Source organism: Cherax quadricarinatus, chromosome 10 (genome assembly GCF_038502225.1).
Source record: "Cherax quadricarinatus isolate ZL_2023a chromosome 10, ASM3850222v1, whole genome shotgun sequence".
Lineage (NCBI taxonomy): Eukaryota > Metazoa > Arthropoda > Malacostraca > Decapoda > Parastacidae > Cherax > Cherax quadricarinatus.
Window position 1 is genome coordinate 30,583,915 of NC_091301.1, and position 22,234 is coordinate 30,606,148.

The following is a 22,234-nucleotide window of genomic DNA, read 5'->3' on the forward strand; positions in this document are numbered from 1 at the left end:
GCTAGCATGCTTCACGAGGGAGCTAACATGCTTCACGAGTGAGCTAGCATGCTTCACGAGGGAGCTAGCATGCTTCACGAGGGAGCTAGCATGCTTCACGAGTGAGCTAGCATGCTTCACGAGGGAGCTAGCATGCTTCACGAGGGAGCTAGCATGCTTCACGAGGGAGCTAGCATGCTTCACGAGGGAGCTAGCATATTTCACGAGGGAGCTAGCATGCTTCACGAGGGAGCTAGCATGCTTCACGAGGGAGCTAGCATGCTTCACGAGGGAGCTAGCATGCTTCACGAGGGAGCTAGCATATTTCACGAGGGAGCTATCATGCTTCACGAGGGAGCTAGCATGCTTCACGAGGGAGCTAGCATGCTTCACGAGGGAGCTAGCATGCTTCACGAGGGAGCTAGCATGCTTCACGAGGGAGCTAGCATGCTTCACGAGGGAGCTAGCATGCTTCACGAGGGAGCTAGCATGCTTCACGAGGGAGCTAGCATGCTTCACGAGGGAGCTAACATGCTTCACGAGGGAGCTAACATGCTTCACGAGGGAGCTAGCATGCTTCACGAGGGAGCTAGCATGCTTCACGAGGGAGCTAGCATGCTTCACGAGGGAGCTAGCATGCTTCACGAGGGAGCTAGCATGCTTCACGAGGGAGCTAGCATGCTTCACGAGGGAGCTAGCATGCTTCACGAGGGAGCTAGCATGCTTCACGAGGGAGCTAGCATGCTTCACGAGGGAGCTAGCATGCTTCACGAGGGAGCTAGCATGCTTCACGAGGGAGCTACCATGCTTCACGAGAGAGCTAGCATGCTTCACGAGGGAGCTAGCATGCTTCACGAGGGAGCTAACATGCTTCACGAGGGAGCTAACATGCTTCACGAGGGAGCTAGCATGCTTCACGAGGGAGCTAGCATGCTTCACGAGTGAGCTAGCATGCTTCACGAGGGAGCTAGCATGCTTCACGAGGGAGCTAGCATGCTTCACGAGGGAGCTAGCATGCTTCACGAGGGAGCTAGCATGCTTCACGAGGGAGCTAGCATGCTTCACGAGGGAGCTAGCATGCTTCACGACGGAGCTAGCATGCTTCACGACGGAGCTAGCATGCTTCACGAGGGAGCTAGCATGCTTCACGAGGGAGCTAGCATGCTTCACGAGGGAACAAGCATGCTTCACGAGGGAGCTAGCATGCTTCACGAGGGAGCTAGCTTGCTTCACTAGGGAGCTAGCATGCTTCACGAGGGAGCTAGCATGCTTCACGAGGGAGCTAGCATGCTTCACGAGGGAGCAAGCATGCTTCACGAGGGAGCTAGCATGCTTCACGAGGGAGCTAGCTTGCTTCACGAGGGAGCTAGCATGCTTCACGAGGGAGCTAACATGCTTCACGAGGGAGCTAGCATGCTTCACGAGGGAGCTAGCTTGCTTCACCAGGGAGCTAACATGCTTCACGAGGGAGCTAGCATGCTTCACGAGGGAGCTAGCATGCTTCACGAGCGAGCTAGCATGCTTCACGAGGGAGCTAGCATGCTTCACGAGGGAGCTAGCATGCTTCACGAGGGAGCTAGCATGCTTCACGAGGGAGCTAGCATGCTTCACGAGGGAGCTAGCATGCTTCACGAGGGAGCTAGCATGCTTCACGAGGGAGCTAGCATGCTTCACGAGGGAGCTAGCATGCTTCACGAGGGAGCTAGCTTGCTTCACGAGGGAGCTAGCATGCTTCACGAGGGAGCTAGCATGCTTCACGAGGGAGCTAGCATGCTTCACGAGGGAGCAAGCATGCTTCACGAGGGAGCTAGCATGCTTCACGAGGGAGCTAGCTTGCTTCACGAGGGAGCTAGCATGCTTCACGAGGGAGCTAACATGCTTCACGAGGGAGCTAGCATGCTTCACGAGGGAGCTAGCATGCTTCACGAGGTAGCTACCATGCTTCACGAGGGTGCTAGCATGCTTCACGAGGGAGCTAGCATGCTTCACGAGGGAGCTAGCATGCTTCACGAGGGAGCTAGCATGCTTCACGAGGGAGCTAGCATGCTTCACGAGGGAGCTAGCATGCTTCACGAGGGAGCTAGCATGCTTCACGAGGGAGCTAGCATGCTTCACGAGGGAGCTAGCATGCTTCACGAGGGAGCTAGCATGCTTCACGAGGGAGCTAGCATGCTTCACGAGGGAGCTAGCATGCTTCACGAGGAAGCTAGCATGCTTCACGAGGGAGCTAACATGCTTCACGAGGGAGCTAGCATGCTTCACGAGGGAGCTAACATGCTTCACGAGGGAGCTAGCATGCTTCACGAGGGAGCTAACATGCTTCACGAGGGAGCTAGCATGCTTCACGAGGGAGCTAACATGCTTCACGAGGGAGCTAACATGCTTCACGAGGGAGCTAGCATGCTTCACGAGGAAGCTAGCATGCTTCACGAGGAAGCTAGCATGCTTCACGAGGGAGCTAACATGCTTCACGAGGAAGCTAGCATGCTTCACGAGGAAGCTAGCATGCTTCACGAGGAAGCTAGCATGCTTCACGAGGGAGCTAACATGCTTCACGAGGGAGCTAGCATGCTTCACGAGGGAGCTAGCATGCTTCACGAGGGAGCTAACATGCTTCACGAGGGAGCTAACATGCTTCACGAGGGAGCTAGCATGCTTCACGAGGAAGCTAGCATGCTTCACGAGGAAGCTAGCATGCTTCACGAGGGAGCTAGCATGCTTCACGAGGGAGCTAGCATGCTTCACGAGGGAGCTAGCATGCTTCACGAGGGAGCTAGCATGCTTCACGAGGGAGCTAGCATGCTTCACGAGGGAGCTAGCATGCTTCACGAGGGAGCTAGCATGCTTCACGAGGGAGCTAGCATGCTTCACGAGGGAGCTAGCATGCTTCACGAGGGAGCTAGCATGCTTCACGAGGGAGCTAGCATGCTTCACGAGGGAGCTAGCATGCTTCACGAGGGAGCTAGCATGCTTCACGAGGGAGCTAGCATGCTTCACGAGGGAGCTAGCATGCTTCACGAGGGAGCTAGCATGCTTCACGAGGGAGCTAGCATGCTTCACGAGGGAGCTAGCATGCTTCACGAGGGAGCTAGCATGCTTCACGAGGGAGCTAGCATGCTTCACGAGGGAGCTAGCATGCTTCACGAGGGAGCTAGCATGCTTCACGAGGGAGCTAGCATGCTTCACGAGGGAGCTAGCATGCTTCACGAGGGAGCTAGCATGCTTCACGAGGGAGCTAGCATGCTTCACGAGGGAGCTAGCATGCTTCACGAGGGAGCTAGCATGCTTCACGAGGGAGCTAGCATGCTTCACGAGGGAGCTAGCATGCTTCACGAGGGAGCTAGCATGCTTCACGAGGGAGCTAGCATGCTTCACGAGGGAGCTAGCATGCTTCACGAGGGAGCTAGCATGCTTCACGAGGGAGCTAGCATGCTTCACGAGGGCACTAGCAATCTTCACGAGGGAGCTTCACGAGGGGCTAGCACGCTTCACGAGGGAGCTAGCATGCTTCACGAGGGAACTAGCATGCTTCACGAGGGAGCTAGCATGCTTCACGAGGGAACTAGCATGCTTCACGAGGGAGCTAGCATGCTTCACGAGGGAGCTAGCATGCTTCACGAGGGAACTAGCATGCTTCACGAGGGAGCTAGCATGCTTCACGAGGGAACTAGCATGCTTCACGAGGGAGCTAGCATGCTTCACGAGGGAACTAGCATGCTTCACGAGGGAGCTAGCATGCTTCACGAGGGAGCTAGCATGCTTCACGAGGGGGCTAGCATGCTTCACGAGGGAGCTAGCATGCTTCACGAGGGAACTAGCATGCTTCACGAGGGAGCTAGCATGCTTCACGAGGGAACTAGCATGCTTCACGAGGGAGCTAGCATGCTTCACGAGGGAGCTAGCATGCTTCACGAGGGAGCTAGCATGCTTCACGAGGGAGCTAGCATGCTTCACGAGGGAGCTAGCATGCTTCACGAGGGAGCTAGCATGCTTCACGAGGGAACTAGCATGCTTCACGAGGGAGCTAGCATGCTTCACGAGGGAACTAGCATGCTTCACGAGGGAACTAGCATGCTTCACGAGGGAACTAGCATGCTTCACGAGGGAACTAGCATGCTTCACGAGGGAGCTAGCATGCTTCACGAGGGAGCTAGCATGCTTCACGAGGGAGCTAGCATGCTTCACGAGGGAACTAGCATGCTTCACGAGGGAGCTAGCATGCTTCACGAGGAAGCTAGCATGCTTCACGAGGGAACTAGCATGCTTCACGAGGGAGCTAGCATGCTTCACGAGGGAACTAGCATGCTTCACGAGGGAACTAGCATGCTTCACTAGGGAACTAGCATGCTTCACGAGGGAGCTAGCATGCTTCACGAGGGAACTAGCATGCTTCACGAGGGAGCTAACATGCTTCACGAGGGAGCTAGCATGCTTCACGAGGGAGCTAGCGTGCTTCACGAGGGAGCTAGCATGCTTCACGAGGGAGCTAGCATGCTTCACGAGGGAGCTAGCATGCTTCACGAGGGAACTAGCATGCTTCACGAGGGAACTAGCATGCTTCACGAGGGAACTAACATGCTTCACGAGGGAACTAGCATGCTTCACGAGGGAACTAGCATGCTTCACGAGGGAACTAACATGCTTCACGAGGGAACTAGCATGCTTCACGAGGGAGCTAGCATGCTTCACGAGGAAGCTAGCATGCTTCACGAGGAAGCTAGCATGCTTCACGAGGAAGCTAGCATGCTTCACGAGGAAGCTAGCATGCTTCACGAGGAAGCTAGCATGCTTCACGAGGAAGCTAGCATGCTTCACGAGGGAACTAACATGCTTCACGAGGGAACTAACATGCTTCACGAGGGAACTAGCATGCTTCACGAGGGAACTAACATGCTTCACGAGGGAACTAGCATGCTTCACGAGGGAACTAACATGCTTCACGAGGGAACTAGCATGCTTCACGAGGGAACTAACATGCTTCACGAGGGAGCTAGCATGCTTCACGAGGGAGCTAGCATGCTTCACGAGGGAGCTAGCATGCTTCACGAGGGAGCTAGCATGCTAACAAAGACACTAACTGACGGTAGTTAGCTATGAGAGAGAAATAAAGCATAACAATGAAGTATATAGGAACAAAAACAGTCGGAATGAGAAAGACAGGTAGGCTGGCAGCCTGGTAGGCAGCAGGCTGGCAGGCTGGCAGGCTGGCAGGCTGGCAGGCTGGCAGGCTGGCAGGCAGGCTGGCAGGCTGGTAGGCAGGCTGGCATTCAGGCAGGCAGGCAGGCAGGCAGACAGGCAGGCAGGCAGGCAGGCTGGTAGGCAGGCTGGCATTCAGGCAGGCAGGCAGGCAGGCAGACAGGTAGGCAGGCAGGCAGGCATGCAGACAGGCAGGCAGGCATGCTGGCTGGCTGGCAGGCAGGCAGACAGGCAGGCAGGCAGGCAAGCAGGCAGGCTGGCAGGCAGGCAGGCAGGCAGGCAGGCAGGCAGGCTGGCTGGCAGGCATGCAGACAGGCAGGCAGGGATGCTGGCTGGCTGGCAGGCAGGCAGACAGGTAGGCAGGCAGGCAGGCATGCAGACAGGCAGGCAGGCATGCTGGCTGGCTGGCAGGCAGGCAGACAGGCAGGCAGGCAGGCAGGCAGGCATGCAGACAGGCAGGCAGGCATGCTGGCTGGCTGGCAGGCAGGCAGACAGGCAGGCAGGCAGGCAGGCATGCAGACAGGCAGGCAGGCATGCTGGCTGGCTGGCAGGCAGGCAGGCAGACAGGCAGGCAGGCAGGCAAGCAGGCAGGCTGGCAGGCAGGCAGGCAGGCAGGCAGGCAGGCAGGCAGGCAGGCAGGCAGGCAGGCAGGCAGGCTGGCAGGCAGGCAGGCTTGCAGGCAGGCTGGCAGGCAGGCAGACAGGCAGGCAGGCAGGCAGGCAGGCAGGCAGGCTGGCTGGCATCCTGGCAGGCAGGCAGGCAGGCAGGCAGGCAGGCAGGCTGACAGGCAGGCAGGCTAGCTGGCAGACAAGCAAGGAGGTAGACAGGCTAGCTAGCAGAGAAGCTGGCAGGCTAGCTGGCAGACAAGCAAGGAGGTAGACAGGCTAGCTATCAGACAAGCTGGCAGGCTAGCTGGCAGACCAGTAAGTAGTTAGGCAGGCTAGTTGGTAGACAGGCAAGGAGATAGGCAGGCTAGCTGGCAGACAAGCAAGATGGCAGGCTGGCGGGGGGGCAGGCAGGCAGGCAGGCAGGCAGGCAGGCAGGCTGGCAGGTAGGCAGACAGGCTAGTAGGCAAGGTGACTGGCAGGTGGCCAGGCAGGCAGGCAGTCTAGCTGTCAGACCAATAAGTAGTTAGGGAGGCTAGTTGGCAGACAGGCAAGGAGATAGGCAGGCTAGCTAGCAGACAAGCAAGCTGGCAGGCTGGCGGGCAGGCAGGCAGGCTGGCAGGTAGGCAGGCAGGCTAGTAGGCAAGCTGACTGGCAGGTGGCCAGGTAGGCAGGCAGTCTAGCTGGCAGGCAAGCAAGGAAGTAGGCTGACAGGGAAACAGGGAGGTAGGCAGGCAGGCAAGGAAGCAAGGAGGTAGGCTGGTAGGCAGGGAAGCGAGGAGGCAGGCTGGCAGGCAAGAAAGCGAGGAGGTAGGCTGGCAGGGAAGCAAGAAAATAGGCAGGCTGGCAGACAGGGAAGCAAGAAAGTAGGTAGGCTGGCAGGCAGGCAGGGAAGCAAGGAGGTAGGCTGACTGGCAGGCAGGGAATCAAGGAGGTAGGCTGGCTGGCAGGCAGGGAAGCAAGGAGGTAGGCTGGCAGGCAGGCAGGGAAGCAAGGAGGTAGGCTGGCAGGGAAGCAAGAAAATAGGCAGGCTGGCAGACAGGGAAGCAAGAAAGTAGGTAGGCTGACAGGCAGGCAGGGAAGCAAGGAGGTAGGCTGACTGGCAGGCAGGGAAGCAAGGAGGTAGGCTGGCTAGCAGGCAGGGAAGCAAGGAGGTAGGCTGGCTGGCAGGCAGGGAAGCAAGGAGGTAGGCTGGCTGGCAAGCAGGGAAGCAAGGAGGTAGGCTGGCTGGCAGGCAGGGAAGCAAGGAGGTAGGCTGGCTGGCAGGCAGGGAAGCAAGGAGGTAGGCTGGCTGGCAGGCAGGGAAGCAAGGAGGTAGGCTGGCTGGCAGGCAGGGAAGCAAGGTGGCGCGAGAGTTGAGGATCGCCACTGAGTCGCCAGACGCGAGACGAGGCTCACACACCCACACACACATGCACACAGTAGTCCCGGCTTGACTCAGCCATCACCGGCTCATATTGTTCATCTCTTGCCTAAAATACTACAGATATCTTGCATTTTGTTGTGAGGTCTTTGTGTTTTGTTGTTCCTCTCCTGTGGTGAAATATTACTCTGTGTTGCCTAGTATAAGAGTGCATGAGGGAGGCAAATTAGCAGAAGAGTTGCATATAGAAAAGTATCACTCCGGCAAAATCTTAGAAATAATTTAACACACAGTGTTGTGCCAATGGTGTTGCTATTTTTACTACAGACGTGACAAGTACATTTATTTCGGAGCTCTCGGGAAGAGAATAAAGGCAAATAGTCACAGCAGGTGGCCGAGAGAAGATGGGAGCACTTGTCTTAACTCGCGACCACTTAATAGTCACCGTGTGCGGGGGACAGAAGCACTTGTCCACCATCCTGAGGAGGTAATCAGAGTGGGGGACTCAGGTCCTGTGCTCAGGAGATAATCACAGCAGGAGCACTTGTCCTGACACGCAACCACTTCACCAAGTCACAGGTTGTATCACGCTAACCTCTGCCATCAACCACTCAAAATTCTGAATGACCAGAAAAAGTTAAATGAAAGAGTGATCATGTAGAGTGAACACAAGTCCCAAGACGACCCACGGAAATAAAATCACATTAAAGAAAATTTTTAAAATGTGATGCAAGTGAAAAATGTGTTGTAGAATGAAGTGAAATACTGTGTTTCCACTGTGAAGAAGTGAGTGAATGTGTTGCATAGAGAACTACAGTGGTGGTGGTGGTGAAGAACTACAGTGGTGGTGGTGGTGAAGAACTACAGTGGTGGTGGTGGTGAAGAACTACAGTGGTGGTGGTGGTGAAGAACTACAGTGGTAGTGGTGGTGAAGAACTACAGTGGTAGTGGTGGTGAAGAACTACAGTGGTAGTGGTGGTGAAGAACTACAGTGGTAGTGGTGAAGAACTACAGTGGTGGTGGTGAAGAACTACAGTGGTAGTGGTGGTGAAGAACTACAGTGGTAGTGGTGGTGAAGAACTACAGTGGTAGTGGTGGTGAAGAACTACAGTGGTAGTGGTGGTGAAGAACTACAGTGGTAGTGGTGAAGAACTACAGTGGTGGTGGTGAAGAACTACAGTGGTAGTGGTGGTGAAGAACTACAGTGGTAGTGGTGGTGAAGAACTACAGTGGTAGTGGTGGTGAAGAACTACAGTGGTAGTGGTGGTGAAGAACTACAGTGGTAGTGGTGAAGAACTACAGTGGTGGTGGTGAAGAACTACAGTGGTGGTGGTGGTGAAGAACTACAGTGGTAGTGGTGAAGAACTACAGTGGTAGTGGTGAAGAACTACAGTGGTGGTGGTGAAGAACTACAGTGGTAGTGGTGAAGAACTACAGTGGTAGTGGTGAAGAACTACAGTGGTGGTGGTGAAGAACTACAGTGGTGGTGGTGGTGAAGAACTACAGTGGTAGTGGTGGTGAAGAACTACAGTGGTAGTGGTGAAGAACTACAGTGGTGGTGGTGAAGAACTACAGTGGTAGTGGTGGTGAAGAACTACAGTGGTAGTGGTGGTGAAGAACTACAGTGGTAGTGGTGGTGAAGAACTACAGTGGTAGTGGTGAAGAACTACAGTGGTGGTGGTGAAGAACTACAGTGGTAGTGGTGGTGAAGAACTACAGTGGTAGTGGTGAAGAACTACAGTGGTGGTGGTGAAGAACTACAGTGGTAGTGGTGGTGAAGAACTACAGTGGTAGTGGTGAAGAACTACAGTGGTGGTGGTGAAGAACTACAGTGGTGGTGGTGGTGAAGAACTACAGTGGTAGTGGTGGTGAAGAACTACAGTGGTAGTGGTGGTGAAGAACTACAGTGGTAGTGGTGGTGAAGAACTACAGTGGTAGTGGTGAAGAACTACAGTGGTGGTGGTGAAGAACTACAGTGGTAGTGGTGGTGAAGAACTACAGTGGTAGTGGTGAAGAACTACAGTGGTAGTGGTGAAGAACTACAGTGGTGGTGGTGGTGAAGAACTACAGTGGTAGTGGTGGTGAAGAACTACAGTGGTAGTGGTGAAGAACTACAGTGGTGGTGGTGAAGAACTACAGTGGTGGTGGTGAAGAACTACAGTGGTGGTGGTGGTGAAGAACTACAGTGGTAGTGGTGAAGAACTACAGTGGTGGTGGTGAAGAACTACAGTGGTGTGGTGAAGAACTACAGTGGTGGTGGTGGTGAAGAACTACAGTGGTAGTGGTGAAGAACTACAGTGGTAGTGGTGAAGAACTACAGTGGTGGTGGTGAAGAACTACAGTGGTAGTGGTGAAGAACTACAGTGGTAGTGGTGAAGAACTACAGTGGTAGTGGTGAAGAACTACAGTGGTGGTGGTGAAGAACTACAGTGGTGGTGGTGGTGAAGAACTACAGTGGTAGTGGTGGTGGTGGTGAAGAACTACAGTGGTGGTGGTGGTGAAGAACTACAGTGGTGGTGGTGGTGAAGAACTACAGTGGTGGTGGACACACTCGAACTGTAAGTTAACCACAACACTGCTATCTCTTCATAATTTCCATACATCTTCATGTATATTTCCTCGCTTATTTATGCATATGTATATATATCTATATATATATATATATATATATATATATATATATATATATATATATATATATATATATATATATATATATATATATATATATATATATATATATATATATATATATATATATATATATATATATATATATATATATATATATATATATATATATATGCAAAACAACCACTCTGAAAGAATAGAGAAATTCCAAGCGCTTTCGTGACTACTCACATTATCAAGGAACTATGAAAGTAAAGCATCCAAGGAAGCTATATAAGGGGTCTGGCCAGCACCTCACTATCAGATCCCACAACGGTTAAACACCTGGGATCTGATAGTGAGGTGCTGGCCAGACCCCTTATATAGCTTCCTTGGATGCTTTACTTTCATAGTTCCTTGATAATGTGAGTAGTCACGAAAGCGCTTGGAATTTCTCTATTTTTTCAGAGTGGTTGTTTTGCATATTCTGAAATCACCTGTTTACTGTGATCTTATTGCATATATATATATATATATATATATATATATATATATATATATATATATATATATATATATATATATATATATATATATATATATATATATATATATATATATATATATATAATGTCGTGCCGAATAGGCAGAACTTGCGATCTTGGCTTAAATAGCAACGCTCATCTTGCCATATAGGACAAGTGAAAATTTGTGTATGCAATAATTTCGCCAAAATCATTCTGAACCGAACGAAAAAAATATATTTCACTAAGATTGTTTAGTATTAAATTATTGTAAACAAATCTAAAAAATATTTAGTTGGGTTAGGCTAAAATAAATTGTTCTTGTTATAATAAGGTTAGGTAAGTTTTCTAAGATTCTTTTGGTGCAAAATTATAAATTTTTACATCAACATCAATGAAAAAAATATATCTTTAAACGTATAAGAGAAAATTTTAGAAAGGACTTAATTTTAAACGAGTTCTTGCTAATTGACCAGTTTTACATATTCGGCACGACAGATATATATATATATATATATATATATATATATATTTATATATATATATATATATATATATATATATATAAATTCTGTTTCTTGGCTTTTAAGTGGTGTGCAGAAACTCAAATATTACATCTTTTGATGTAATATTTAATATTTTAGGAAGTGGAGTGGTAAGCCAGTGGAAAGTCTGGCTTAAGTCATGAAAGTCTCACGATGTGGATTATCATATGATTAAGCCAGAGGCGCCGGCACAAGTTTTCCTATTTTTCCCTGACAAAGTATCACAACCAGCAGCACCCTACCACCAGCACCCTACCACCAGCACCCTACCACCAGCACCCTACCACCACCACCCTACCACCAGCACCCTACCACCTGCACCCTCCACCAGCACCCTACCACCAGCACCCTCCACCAGCTCCCTTCCACCAGCACCCTCCACCAGCACCCTACCACCAGCGCTCTACCACCAGCACCCTACCACCAGCAACCTACCGCCAGCACCCTACCACCAGCACCCTCCACCAGCACTCTACCATCAGCACCCTACCACCAGCACCCTACCACCAGCAACCTACCGCCAGCACCCTACCACAAGCACCCTCCACCAGCACTCTATCACCAGCACCCTCCACCAGCACCCTACCACCAGCGCTCTACCACCAGCACCCTACCACCAGAACCCTCCACCAGCACCCTACCACCAGCATCCTACCACCAGCACTCTACCACCAGCACCCTCCACCAGCACCCTACCATCAGCACCCTACCACCAGCACCCTACCACCAGCACCCTACCACCAGCACTCTATCACCAGCACCCTCCACCAGCACCCTACCACCAGCACCCTCCACCAGCACCCTTCCACCAGCACATTCCACCAGCACCCTACCACCAGCGCTCTACCACCAGCACCCTACCACCAGCAACCTACCGCAAGCACCCTACCACCAGCACCTTCCATCAGCACTCTACCACCAGTACCCTACCACCAGCACCCTACCACCAGCAACCTACCGCCAGCACCCTACCACCAGCACCCTCCACAAGCACTCTACCACCAGCACCCTCCACCAGCGCTCTACCACCAGCACCCTACCACAAGAACCCTCCACCAGCACCCTACCACCAGCACCCTACCACCAGCACCCTACCACCAGCACCCTACCACCAGCACCCTACCACCAGCACCCTCCACCAGCACTCTACCACCAGCACCCTCCACCAGCGCTCTACCCCCAGCACCCTACCACAAGAACCCTCTACCAGCACCCTACCACCAGCACCCTACCACCAGCACCCTACCACCAGCACCCTACCACCAGCACCCTACCACCAGCACCCTCCACCAGCACTCTACCACCAGCACCCTCCACCAGCACCCTACCACCAGCACTCTACCATCAGCACCCTACCACCAGCACCCTCCACCAGCACCCTCCTCCAGCACCCTACCACCAGCACCCTCCACCAGTACGCTACCACCAGCACCCTCCACCAGCACCCTCCACCAGCACCCTACCACCAGCACCCTACCACCAGCACCCTCCACCAGCACTCTACCATCAGCACCCTACCACCAGCACCCTCCACCCGCACCCTCCACCAGCACCCTCCACCAGCACCCTCCACCAGCACCTTCCTCCAGCACCCTACCACCAGCACCCTCCACCAGTACCCTACCGCCAGCACCCTCCACCAGCACCCTCCACCAGCACCCTACCACCAGCACCCTACCACCAGCACCCTCCACCAGCACTCTACCACCAGCACCCTCCACCAGCGCTCTACCCCCAGCACCCTACCACAAGAACCCTCTACCAGCACCCTACCACCAGCACCCTACCACCAGCACCCTACCACCAGCACCCTACCACCAGCACCCTACCACCAGCACCCTACCACCAGCACCCTCCACCAGCACTCTACCACCAGCACCCTCCACCAGCACCCTACCACCAGCACTCTACCATCAGCACCCTACCACCAGCACCCTCCACCAGCACCCTCCTCCAGCACCCTACCACCAGCACCCTCCACCAGTACGCTACCACCAGCACCCTCCACCAGCACCCTCCACCAGCACCCTACCACCAGCACCCTACCACCAGCACCCTCCACCAGCACTCTACCATCAGCACCCTACCACCAGCACCCTCCACCCGCACCCTCCACCAGCACCCTCCACCAGCACCCTCCACCAGCACCTTCCTCCAGCACCCTACCACCAGCACCCTCCACCAGTACCCTACCGCCAGCACCCTCCACCAGCACCCTCCACCAGCACCCTACTACCAGCACCCTACCACCAGCACCCTCCACCAGCACTCTACCATCAGCACCCTCCACCAGCACCCTCCACCAGCACCCTCCACCAGCACTCTATCACCAGCACCCTACCACCAACACCCTCCACCAGCACCCTCCACCAGCACTCTATCACCAGCACCCTACCACCAGCACCCTCCACCAGCACCCTCCACCAGCACTCTACCACAAGCACCCTCCACCAGCGTCTTCCACCAGCACCCTCCACCAGCACCCTCCACCAGCACCCTCCACCAGCACTCTACCACCAGCACCATACAACCAGCACCCTCCACCAGCACCCTCCACCAGCACCCTCCACCAGCACTCTACCACCAGCACCCTACCACCAGCACCCTCCACCAGCACCCTCCACCAGCACCCTACCACCAGCACCCTCCACCAGCACCCTACCACCAGCACCCTCCATCAACACCCTCCACCAGCACCCTACCACCAGCACCCTACCACCAGCACCCTCCACCAGCACCCTCCACCAGCACCCTATCACCAGCACCCTCCACCAGCACCCTACCACCAGCACCCTCCATCAACACCCTCCACCAGCACCCTACCACCAGCACCCTACCACCAGCACCCTCCACCAGCACCCTCCACCAGCACCTTCCACCAGCACACTCCACCAGCACTTTTCACCAGCACCCTACCACCAGCACTCTACCACCAACACCCTCCACTAGAACCCTCCACCAGCACCCTACCACCAGCACCCTACACCAGTACCCTCCACCAGCACTCTACCACCAGCACCCTCCCACCACCACCCTCCGCCAGCACCCTACCACCAGCACCCTCCACCAGCACCCTACCACCAGCACCCTCCCACCAGCACCCTCCACCAGCACACTCCACCAGCACCCTACCACCAGCACCCTCCACCAGCACCCTCCACCAGCACCCTCTACCAGCACTCTACCACCAGCACCCTCCACCAGCACCCTCCACCAGCACCCTACCACCAGCACACTCCACCAGCACCCTCCACCAGCACCCTTCCACCAGCACCCTCCACCAGCACCCTCCACCAGCACCCTCCACCAGCACCCTCCACGAGCATCCTCCACCAGCACTTTCCACCAGCACCCTACCACCAGCACTCTACCACCAGCATCCTCCACCAGTACCCTCCACCAGCACTCTACCACCAGCACCCTACCACCAGCACCCTCCACCAGCACCCTACCACCAGCACCCTACCACCAGCACCCTACACCAGTACCCTCCACCAGCACTCTACCACCAGCACCCTACCACCAGCACCCTCCACCAGCACCCTACCACCAGCACCCTCCCACCAGCACCCTCCGCCTGCACCCTCCACCAGCACCCTACCACCAGCACCCTCCACCAGCACCCTCTACCAGCACTCTACCACCAGCACCCTCCACCCGCACCCTTCCACCAGCACCCTACCACCAGAACCCTACCACCAGCACCCAACCACCAGAACCCTTCCAACAGATCCCTACCACCAGAACCCTACCACCAGCACCCTACCACCCGAACCCTACTACCAGCACCTTACCACCAGCACCCTACCACCAGAACCCTACCACCAGAATCCTACCACCAGCACCCTCCACCAGAGCCCTACCACCAGCATCCTACCACCAGAACCCTACCACCAGCACCCTACCACCGGAACCCTACCACCGGAACCTACCACCAGCACCCTCCACTAGCACCCTACCACCAGAACCCTACCACCAGAAACCTACCACATCACCCTCCACCAGATCCCTACCACCGGCACCCTACCACCAGAACCCTAAGACCAGCACCCTGCCACCAGAAACCTACCACCAGCACCCTCCACCAGTACCCTACCACCAGCACCTTACCACCAGAACCCTACCACCAGAACCCTACCACTAGCACCTTACCACCAGAACCCTCCACCAGCACCCTTCCCCCAGCACCCTACCACCAGAACCCTACCACCAGAACCCTACTTCCAGCACCCTACCACCAGAACCCTACCACCAGAACCCTACCACCAGCACCCTACCACCAGCACCCTCCACCAGAACCCTACCACCAGCACCCTACCAGAAGCATTCTACCATCACCACCACTCTCCCACCACCACCAGCATCCTAACACCACCACCTTACCACCAGCATTTTACCACCACCACCCTCCCACCAGCATCAAGTCACAAGCACCCTACCACCAGCATCCTACCACCAGCATCCTACCACCACCACCCTACCACCACCAGCACCCTACAACGACCAGCATCCTACCACCACGAGCACCAGCACACTTCCACCACCATCATCCTACCACCACCACCCTACCACCACCAGCACCCTACAACGACCAGCATCCTACCACCACGAGCACCAGCACACTTCCACCACCATCATCCTACCACCACCACCTTACCACCCTACCACCACCACCACCACCACCACCACCACCACCACCACCTTACCACCACCAGCACCACCAGCACCCCGCCAGCACCATCAATGGGACTCTACCACTACCATTACTTTGTGGGGGATGCCTGTAAGACACTGTGAATGTGTAGACTTAGAGAGTATCTATGACCACTAAGCCATGGACGGGGAGGTACATAGTGACCACTAAGCCATGGACGGGGAGGTACATAGTGACCACTAAGCCATGGACGGGGAGGTACATAGTGACCACTAAGCCATGGATGGGGAGGTACATAGTGACCACTAAGCCATGGACGGGGAGGTACATAGTGACCACTAAGCCATGGACGGGGAGGTACATAGTGACCACTAAGCCATGGACGGGGAGGTACATAGTGACCACTAAGCCATGGACGGGGAGGTACATAGTGACCACTAAGCCATGGACCGGGAGGTACACAATGACCACTAAGCCATGGATGGGGAGGTACACAATGGCCACTAAGCCATGGACGGGGAGGTATGCAATGACGACTAAGCCATAGAATGGCCACTAAGCCATGGATGGGGAGGTACATAGTGACCACTAAGCCATGGATGGGGAGGTATACAATGACCACTAAGCTATGGACAGGGAGGTATACAATGACCACTAAGCCATGGACGGGAGGTACATAGTGACCACTAAGCCATGGACGGGGAGGTATACAATGACCTCTAAGCCATGGACGGGAAGTATACAATGACCACTAAGCCATGGACGGGGAGGTATACAATGACCACTAAGCCATGGACGGGGAGGTATACAATGACCACTAAGCCATGGACGGGAGGTATACAATGACCACTAAGCCATGGACGGGGAGGTATACAATGACCACTAAGCCATGGATGGGGAGGTATACAATGACCACTAAGCCATGGACGGGAGGTATACAATGACCACTAAGCCATGGACGGGGAGGTATACAATGACCACTAAGCCATGGACGGGGAGGTACACAATGACCACAAAATACAACTTCAACAACAAGAACATCAACTGGGAGCAGGTAAACCATATCCTAAATGAAACATGTTGGGAAGATATCTTAAATAACATGGATCCAAACCAGTGCCTTGAAAGGATCAACCTTCTGGCAACTGAAGCATGTTCTAGGCATATTCCCCTAGGAAAGAAGAAGAGCAGGAGTAAACTGGAGAGAGAAAGATGCTCCATCTACAGAAGACGACGAAGAGTCACTGACCTCCTCAGGAATGCTAGAATATCTGATGCACTGAAGGAGGCGCTGACTAGGGAAGTGGAAACTATCGAACTTAAGTTAAAGGACTCTTACAGGAACCAGGAGAGACAGGAGGAGCTTAAAGCTATTAGCGAAATTGGAAGAAATTCGAAATATTTCTTTTCATATGCCAAAAACAAGGCAAATACCACGTCTGGTTTCGGGCCCATACTCAGACAGGTTTGGACTTACACAGATTACCTGGAGGTTACCTGGAGGTTATTCCGGGGATCAACGCCCCCGCGGCCCGGTCCATGACCAGGCCTCCCGATGGATCAGGGCCTGATCAACTAGGCTGTAACTGCTGGCCGCACCCAGTCCAACGTACGAGCCACAGCCCGGCTGATCCGGCACTGACTTTAAGTATCTGTCCAGCTCTCTCTTGAAGGCAGCCAGGGGTTTATTGGCAATTCCCCTAATGCTTGATGGGAGGCTGTTGAACAGTCTTGGACCCCAGACACTTATGGTGTTTTCCCTTAGTGTACCAATGGCGCCCCTGCTTTTCATTGGGGGCATTTTGCTTCGCCTACCCAGTCTTTTACTTTCGTAGGGAGTGATTTCTGTGTGCAGATTTGGGACTATTCCTTCCAAGATTTTCCAAGTGTAGATTATGATATATCTCTCCCTCCTGCGTTCCAACGAGTACAAGTCAAGTGCTTCCAAGCGTTCCCAGTAGTTAAGGTGCTTGGCAGAACTTATACGTGCAGTAAAGGATCTCTGTACACTCTCTAGATCTGCGATTTCACATGCTTTGAATGGAGATGTTAATGTACAGCAGTATTCCAGCCTAGAGAGAACAAGTGATTTGAAAAGGATCATCATTAGCTTGGCATCTCTCGTTTTGAACGTTTTCATTATCCATCCTATCCTTTTCTTTGCACGTGCGATCGTGGCACTGTTGTGATCCTTGAAAGTGAGATCCTCAGACATTACTACTGCCAGGTCCCTTACATTATTTTTCCGCTCTATTGTATGGCCAGAGTCTGTAGTATACTCTGTTCTAGTTATTATCTCCTCCAGTTTTCCATAACGGAGTAGTTGGAATTTGTCCTCATTGAACATCATATTGTTTACCGTTGCCCACTGGAAAACTTTGTTTATATCTTCTTGGAGGTTAACCGCATCCTCAGCAGATGACAGCCTCATGCAGATCCTAGTATCATCCACAAAGGATGATACGGTGCTGTGATGTATATCTCTGTCTATGTCTGATATGAGGATAAGGAATAAGATGGGGGCGAGTACTGTGCCTTGTGGAACAGAGCTCTTCACTATGGCAGCCTCCGATTTAACTCTGTTGACCGCTACTCTTTGTGTTCGATTTGTTAGGAAGTTGAAGATCCATCTCCCCACTTTCCCAGTTATTCCTGTAGCACGTATTTTATGGGCTATTACGCCATGATCGCATTTGTCAAATGCTTTTACAAAGTCTGTGTATATTACATCTGCATTCTGATTTTCTTCCAGTGCATCCAAGGCCATATCATAGTGATCCAGTAGTTGTGAGAGGCAGGAGCGACCTGCCCTGAACCCATGTTGCCCTGGATTGTGCAGATTTTGGGAATCCAGGTGATTTGCAATCCTGCTTCTTAGCACTCTTTCAAAGATTTTTATGATGTGGGACGTCAGAGCTATTGGTCTATAGTTCTTAGCTAATGCTTTGCTGCCACCTTACCTTTATGGAGTGGGGCTATATCCGTTGTTTTAAGTGACTGGAATTTCACCCATGTCCAAGCTCCTCCTCCATAGTGTACTTAGGGCATGCGAGAGGGGTTTCTTGCAGTTCTTAATAAAAACAGAGTTCCACGAGTCTGGGCCCGGGGCTGAGTGCATGGGCATGTTGTCAATGGCTTTTTCGAAATCTATCGGAGTTAGGGTAATGTCGGAAATCTGGCATACATTTATGGAGTTTTGAGGCTCATTCATGAAGAAATCATTTGGGTCATCGATCCTCAGACCGATTAGTAGTTCGCTAAACACAGAGTCGTACTGGGATTTCAATATTTCACTCATTTCCTTCTTGTCATCTGTGTAAGTTCCATCCTGTCTGAGTAAGGGCCCGATACTAGATGTGGTATTTGCCTTGTTTTTGGCATATGCAAAGAAATATTTTGAATTTCTTTCAATTTCACTAATAGCTTTAAGCTCCTTCTGTCTCTCCTGGTTCCTGTAAGAGCCATTTAACTTAAGTTCGATAGTTTCCACTTCCCTGGTCAGCGCCTCCTTTCGTGTATCAGATATTCTAGCACTCCTGAGGAGCTCAGTGACTCTTCATTGTCTTCTGTAGAGGGAGCGTCTTTCTCTCTCCAGTTTACTCCTGTTCTTCTTTCTTAGGGGAATATGCCTAGAACATGCTTCAGCAGCTAGGAAGTTGATCCTTTCAAGGCACTGGTTTGGATCCATGTCATTTAAGACATCTTCCCAACATGTTTCGTTTAGGACATGGTTTACCTGGTCCCAGTTGACGTTCTTGTTGTTGAAGTTGTATTTTGTGAAGACACCTTCACAGGTACATGCATTCTGCTGATCAGGACCCCTATGCATGTACGTCTGGACTTCGATTAGGTTGTGATCGGAATTAGTTGTTTTTGATATTCTTATGTCTCTTATCAGGTCCTCATTATTTGTGAAGATAAGGTCAAGTGTGTTTTCTAGTCTTGTTGGCTCCATTATCTGCTGGCTTAAGGTGTGTTTTTCGCAGAGACTTAGTAGCTCATGTGTGTGTGACCTTTCAACTGCGCTACCTCCAGGGATTGTTTCAGCTATAACATTATTTGCTACATTCTTCCATTTTGTATGCCTTAGGTTGAAATCACCAAGCAGTAAGATGTTTGGGGATGGAGCTGGAAGGTTTTCCAGACAGTAATCAATTTTCAGTAGCTGTTCCTTGAACTGTTGTGAGGTTGCATCTGGTGGTTTATATACAACCATAATGACTAGGTTTTGGTTCTCAATCTTTATTGATAGAACTTCAACTACCTCATTTGTGGTGTTCAGCAGCTCCGCGCAGATGAGGGACTCTTTGGCACACAGACCAACCCCCCCTTGTTGCCTGTTCATTCTGTCGCATCTAAAAAGGTTGTAACCACTTATCCATATTTCACTGTCAAAGTGATCTTTTGTGTGAGTCTCTGTGAAGGCTGCAAACATTGCATTAGACTCCTCTAGAAGTCCACTGATAAAAGGTATTTTGTTGTTGGTGGATGGCTTAATGCCCTGTATATTAGCAAATATGAACGAGGTTGTATTCTGTGTTTGTTGGGGGGATTTTGTTATTGGCATCAGTAGTTGTAATTCTGGAGGGCCATGGGTGGCCACTGGCTGCGCCTCCAGTCCAACAAGGCTCCAAGGTGGTGGACTATTTTTGTTATTTCCTTCCATTTTCTTTTTCCGTTTTCTGCCACTAAAAAATCACCTGGAGTTGGATTGTCGTAGCTACTATTGTTTGTCTTGTGGGGTCTGTGCCTCCTGGTCCCTTTTAGATGGTATGCAGGGCAGTCGATGTTGTAACACTGCTTCTGGAGGCAGAGGAGTGACACATTTTTGGGTGAAAGAAAGTACAGGAAGAAGAACGACACACTCCTTTAGACAGGAGGTCGCTACATTTTTTGGGATGCTTAAAGTTGCATGTCCCATTTTTTTTCCTGATATTCCATGCTTACAGATGCCCCAAGCATAATATTTGCACAAATTCACCTTTGGTTGAAAATTGTTGGGAGGTGTGTTGTCAATTTCTGCAGGTTCTGGGACTGCACTATAATCCTCAGTATCCAAGCCAGGGCCACCCCATCCTGGATTCCATCTACTTTCCTCAGTAGAGGAAGAAGGAGGAGACTCCTCTCCAACATCTGTACTGTGGTCCACGGTCTTGTGCAATGATGGTTGTATATATACGGTTTTAGTGGTTGTTGAGGTAGGGTCCCTAGTAGAGTCTGGGCTGGCAGTAAGGCTGGGGGCTGGGTCTGAGTCAGCACTGGGGCTGGGGGCTGAGCCTGGGCCAGCGGCTGGGCCTGGGCCAGCACCAGCACTGTGGGTATTAGTGCTATGACTGGGGGAGCCTGGGCCAGCACCAGCACTGTGGGTATTAGTGCTATGACTGGGGGATGGGTCTGGTTTAGCACTATGTGGGTAACTAGATAGTTTCGAGTCATCTGTTGTGGTATGGACATTCTGCATTTTTTGATACACTATCTCTTGCTCCCATGTTTTATATATTTTTGGTAGACTATCCAAGAGGTCATCTTTGTTTTCTTGATTATTTTTATCATTTATTACTCTCCTTAGTACCTTTCTGATACCTGCCCAAAGTTCTACATCTTTATTGCACAACCAGAAACACCTTGTTAGTTCGAGGCCATTTTTTGAGGCTGTATTTAGCCTAGTACAAGAGATATGGTGTTTGGAAAAGCATAGATTGCATGTGATTCTGCATTTCCTTCCAAGGAAACAAGGAAATGAGTGAAATACTGAAATCGTAGTACGACTCTGTGTTTAGTGAGCCACTAATCAGTCTGAGAATTGACGACCCAAATGATTTCTTTATGAATGAGCCTCAAAACTCCATAAATGTATGCCAGATTTCCGACATTACCATAACTCCGATAGACTTCGAAAAAGCCACTGACAGCATGCCCATGCACTCAGCCCCGGCCCAGACTCGTGGAACTCTATATTCATTAAGAACTGCAAGAAACCCCTCTCACGTGCCCTAAGTACACTATGGAGGAGGAGCTTGGACATCGGTGAAGTTCCACAGTCACTTAAAACAACGGATATAGCCCCACTCCATGAAGATGGCAGCAAAGCATTATCTAAGAACTATAGATCAATAGCTCTAACGTCCCACATCATAAAAATCTTTGAAAGAGTGCTAAGAAGCAGGATTGCAAATCACCTGGATTCCCAAAAACTGCACAATCCAGGACAACATGGGTTCAGGGCATGTCGCTCCTGCCTCTCACAAATACTGGATCACTATGATATGGCCTTGGATGCACTGGAAGAAAATCAGAATGCAGATGTAATATACAAAGACTTTGCAAAAGCGTTTGACAAGTGCGATCATGGCGTAATAGCGTACAAATTATGTGCTAAAGGAATAGCTGGGAAAGTGGGGAGATGGATCTTCAACTTCCTAACAAATCGAACACAAAGAGTAGCGGTCAACAGAGTTAAATCGGAGGCTGCCATAGTGAAGAGCTCTGTTCCACAAGGCACAGTACTCGCCCCCATCCTATTCCTCATCCTCATATCAGACATAGACAGAGATATACACCACAGCACCGAATCATCCTTTGCGGATGATACTAGGATCTGTATGAGGCTGTCATCTGCTGAGGACGCGGTTAACCTCCAAGAAGATATAAACAAAGTTTTCCAGTGGGCAACGGAAAACAATATGATGTTCAATGAGGACAAATTCCAACTACTCCGTTATGGAAAACTGGAGGAGATAATAACTAGAACAGAGTAT

The 22,234-nt window shown here is 51.9% G+C and overlaps 1 protein-coding gene across 2 annotated transcripts in view; it reads left to right on the top strand.

Annotated features, from left to right (window-relative positions):
• Nucleotides 1–9,539: 9,539 nt before the first annotated feature.
• The window catches only part of LOC128705682 (prolyl endopeptidase FAP), a 593,907-nt gene continuing 581,212 nt past the window's right edge, over nucleotides 9,540–22,234 (top strand). Inside the window, exon 1 of one of the 2 annotated variants that reach the window (XM_070083750.1) lies at nucleotides 9,540–9,701. The gene's annotated coding sequence lies outside the window, so the exon portion shown is untranslated. The remainder of the gene's footprint in view (nucleotides 9,702–22,234) is intronic. The other variant, XM_070083751.1, reaches the window with a different exon arrangement.